Source organism: Octopus bimaculoides, chromosome 13 (genome assembly GCF_001194135.2).
Source record: "Octopus bimaculoides isolate UCB-OBI-ISO-001 chromosome 13, ASM119413v2, whole genome shotgun sequence".
Taxonomy (NCBI): domain Eukaryota; kingdom Metazoa; phylum Mollusca; class Cephalopoda; order Octopoda; family Octopodidae; genus Octopus; species Octopus bimaculoides.
This window is the reverse complement of record NC_068993.1, coordinates 28,492,299-28,497,512: the sequence shown is the minus strand read 5'-3', so window position 1 is coordinate 28,497,512 and position 5,214 is coordinate 28,492,299.

The following is a 5,214-nucleotide window of genomic DNA, read 5'->3' as shown; positions in this document are numbered from 1 at the left end:
AAAAACAGAAACAATTCCTATCATAAACAAAAAAATTACAAATAGATTAAATAATACCGGTATAATAAAAAAAATATTCAGACAAATACATAACAAAAACACCAGGACTTACAAATATATATAACATACAGAAAATTGCACTACTGGGCACTGCACACATCCTACGCAAAACACTTTCAATACAGTAACCATAAGAGCATCACAGCAAACCACAGCACATACCCAAGGCATACAGAGCTGTGCTCGGTAGTGAAGTGAAAGCACGTTATAAAAATAAAACTACTGAACAATGATAATAATAATAATAATTATTATTATTATTATTATTATTTCTTTATTAACCACAAAGGATTTACATTAAAAAAACATTATGGATAGTACAGGACAAAACAAAGAATGTCTGTATGCATGTGTGTGAGTATATGTTGTGAGGGTTTTGTGTGTAAACAAGATTAACATAATGGGAAAAAATTCAACAATGTGTAATCCTAAATAGGGAGGAGACGTTCGAGGGATGCTCATGGAAATCCCCATAAAAGCCGTGGGTGCCCTGACTTTTAGGGCAGGTGCCTTTTCTCCTTTCCTTTTCTCCAATTACAGGCATATGCCCAGGGCAGGCCCATTTACTCGCACCATTCTCGCCACTTTCATCCACCTTTCAGCAAAGTGGCTAGAAGGCAATACTTCTCTCTCTACCCTTATTTTCCTTTTCAAGTGAAAGTTGAATAATAATAATAATAATAATAATAATAATAATAATAAGGATTACACCGAGGACGTTTAACAGATTACACCGGGGACGTTTAACTGGATTACACCGGGGACGTTTAACAGGATTACACCGGGGACGTTTAACAGATTACACCGGGGACGTTTAACAGATTACACAGTGAACGTTTAACAGGATTACACCGGGGACGTTTAACATGTGAGAACGATAAATCACTGCCCCGAAATTTATCCAAAAACATCGGAAATAAAGACATCGCATGGAGCCAAAAATAGCTGACAAAGGGTTGGACTATATCCGAGTAAGTAATACTCATTGAGATTTATTTCTATTTTTCCAAATGAAATGATGTATTCTGACTGGATATCATCTCCACTGCTCGCACAGCACATGTAAACACGCTTGTTACATCAACACCAGACCATCTCCGGCCCCAAACGCCATGTACAAAAAAATTACAAATAGATTAAATAATACCGGTATTATTCCACCCAAGAATAACAACCGGGAAGTGCGTACTCTAAACTTGTTACACAAAAAGTACGAAGAGCTGTACGTGCAAAACAATCTGACAACAGAAATGAACGGACCGGTACCCTACGAAAATGATGACCATCAAAATAAAGGGCCGGACGTTGCTCCTCATGTCCCGCAAATAAAACCAAAACGGCATAAATGGACACGTGAGGAATATATTTCAGTCCTACACGCTTACTTTACAGCAGTGCTCTACCCAAAGAACGAAAACTCAACAACACATACATATAAAATATGGAAGAAAAATAACCTAAATAAAGACCTGGATATAGCAATGACATAACAAAAACACCAGGACTTACAAATATATATAACATACAGAAAATTGCACTACTGGGCACTGCACACATCCTACGCAAAACACTTTCAATACAGTAACCATAAGAGCATCACAGCAAACTACAGCACATACCCAAGGCACACAGAGCTGCGCTCGGTAGTGAAGTGAAAGCACGTTATAAAAATAAAACTACTGAATAATAATAATAATAATAATAATAATAATAATAATAATAATAATATAAAAATTTCTCATGGAATTTCAAACTTCCTGAAGCACAGCATATGAATCTCCAATTATACTACTCTAATGGCGTTCTGACCATAAAAAATATTAATATCAGCTGCGGCATTTTCCAAGGTAACTCACTTTCACCTTTAATTTTCTGCAGAGCCATAATACCTCTTACAAGTGAACTCAACAGAACAGGGTATGGATATAAAATTGGCGACAAGAAAATATGTCATCTATTTGATATGGATGACTTAAAACTCTATGGCAAAGATGATAATGAGCTTGAAGGACTACTACGTACTGTGAAAGCGTTCAGTGATGACATTGGGATGGAATTTAGTCTTGATAAATGTGCCAAGGCCACTTTCCAAATCGTCTTTACCCACCCAGAGCTTGATCCAATTTATAATCTCCCATGAAACCACCACAATTGGACAGGCAAAATATCTTGAAATATCTAACGACTGGATGCTAAAGCTCGTTGAAAACTATGAAAGACGCAAGAAGCTTCATCCTATTATGATAGAAAGCAAACGATTTTCATAATACCCAGGTTTAACAGCATGATAGAGGTGCAGTAACTGTAATTGCAAAAAAGTCGAAATCAATAGCAAAGCAAAATGCGTTTGAACAATTGGCTGATGGATAGGAACAAAAATCTCTGCATAGCAAATATGTGACCCGTAGCAAACAAGCTGATGTAGACCAAAAGCACACCCATCAGTAGCTACGGAGCTCAGCGCTAAAGACAGAGAGTGAAGATCAGAGCTTATTGACCCAGAACTATCAAGCCAATGTGATGAAAAATGGTGTAGTGGTGTATATCCAAAGTGCCAATACTGCAACGATGTGCTGAAACAGTGGACCACCTAATCTCTGGATGTAAGGTTTTAGTAGCTGTAGAGTACAAATCAAGACATGATAGAGTTGGCCAATATCTACACTGGATAATGTGTCGGCATTATAAAATCAAAACTGCTGACAAACAGTACAAGCACCACCCTGAGGCTGTAACAGACATTTAAATTGATAGAGTTTTTTCTAAGGATGTGGGCAGTACTTGTCAGCACAATCTTTTGGATTTCTCTGAGACATGGATCTCCTGGGATATTATCTAAATGTTTCTGACATCCATTTTTTATCATGCCAAGGGCACCTAACAGGAACAGTTCTCGCTTTCAGATACCACATCTTTCGTATTTCAATTTCCAGGTCCTTATATTTACTTAATTTGTCAAATTCCTTTACTGATATATTTTTATCACTTACATCTATTAGTCTACAGGTATTTTCTTCTCTGTCTTTGGTCGATTAGCCTGGATCGTTCTGTCGGTGTTGACTGGAAAATCCCAGAGGATAGTGACATTTTTACCTTCAACGACTGGCTCAGGATGATGTTCATACCAGTAAGCAGGAGTGCTGATTTTGTAGTGTTTACATGTTTTCCAATGTAAATACTGTCCTACTCTATAGTGGCGATTTTTGCATACATTTGGTATCAGCACAAGACATCCCGAGGTGGGATGGTCTATTGTTTCGTCAAATGTATCGTAGAATCTGTATTTAGGATCAGAACCGTCTTGTAGAACGTTAGCCTGGTAGTTTTTGGTAAGCAAGCTTTGATCTTGTGCCACCAATATGAAACCTTCAGTCTCTGCTTTTAGTCCTGAACTTATCAACCACTGGTAGGTTGTTGCTTGGCCTATATCAGCATTTCGGCTTCAAAGTATATACTGTCCATGCAGAGGCTTCTAACTCCACCGCTCCTCAGTTTGTTTCTACCCGTTCATTTTTGCAGTCTGCTTGATCCGTTTTTTGTTTGGTGGCAGTGATTACAGGCTCTTCATCTAATTCAGGGTTAATGCCAAGTTCCCTTGCGAATTTGCAAGCTTCCTTATTATTATTGTTGTTATTATTATTAAGGTGGTGAGCTGGCAGTATCGTTAGCAAACCGGGCAAAGTGTTTAGCGGTATTTCGTCTGTCTTTATGTTCTGAGTTCAAATCCGCCGAGGTCGGCTTTGTCTTTCATCTTTTTGGGGTCAATAAATTAAGTAAAAGTGAGACACTAGTGACGACGTAATCGACAGGTCCTCTCTGCAAAAATTTCAGGCCTTGTGCCTTTAGTAGAAAGGATTATTTTTATTGTTGTTGTTATTATCATTATTATTATTAGTAGTAGTAGTAGTAGTAGTAGCAGTGTAAGGATTATTATCATTATCAAACGTATGAACTTGTAAAATTAAAAGTACGATATTTTTCTCGGTACAGACGCAACCTGTAAAATTTTAAGCACTTGCAAATTACCTCTGGTACTAAAAATGATTCTCACAGCCCCATTCTAGGCGGTCGTTATAGAAATAACAATCAAATCTTTCTCAGATCACACTATATCATTTCATATAATTAAAGAATACACTGAATAATGTAGATTTGTTTCAAGAATAGGTTAAATGTTTGCATTCAGGTATATTGATAAAGCCGACGCATCTTTCCGTATGACACTGAGAAAGAAATCACAGTTAATCGGGTTCTCAAATTTTTGTTTCTTGCCTGAAGCAGGACAATGATAGGGGGAGCAATATGAACTGAGAACGAAAGAGATATCGTAAGGCATCTTGTTTGATGCTCTAACAATTACGCCAATCCACCATTCTGGACTGGTTGCTTAATTTGCCGATCCCAAAAGATTGAAAGGCATAGCTGAATTAGGTAGGATTTGAACTTCGTGCGCAGAGAGCCGGAGCAAGACTCGTAAAGCAGTTTATCCGACTTTAAATACATTAAAACATTGAATAAAATACGGGATAGTTACGGCTGGGATGCCTTTGATAACAGGACTGCTCTATCAGGCTTGTTCTGGATTAAACAACAACATCAACTCACTATAATAATGTACATATTTAACCTTGCATTAAAGTATTTCCATGTTTATAACTCGTAAACTTTTCTTCAGACCCTAACATCTTCTAAATCTAATAAGGAAAATTAGAATATTGTTTTAGGCATGCATGCATGCATGCATGTATGTATGTATGTATGTATGTATGTATGTATGTATGTATGTATGTATGTATGTATGTATAATTATATTTTTTGATGTATCAGTCTTTACAAGTAACCATTTGTTTAGAATTTAATATACTTCATTACACTCTAATATATACACTCACAAGAACGTATTCATGTTTAATAACAAAGGCTACATTTTTCTCTGCTCCCTTCACTTCTATAAACATTACAGATAAATATTCTGTCGAGTCATATCATACCGTTAGTTAAATAATTTACATTTTTGAAGACTGGGGTGTTATTGGAACATACGTAAAGAATGAAATGATTGAATTAATAGATATTGTTTTCCCTTGTTATTTAATGATTATGTCATATATACGTACGAATATATATATATATATATATATATATATATATATA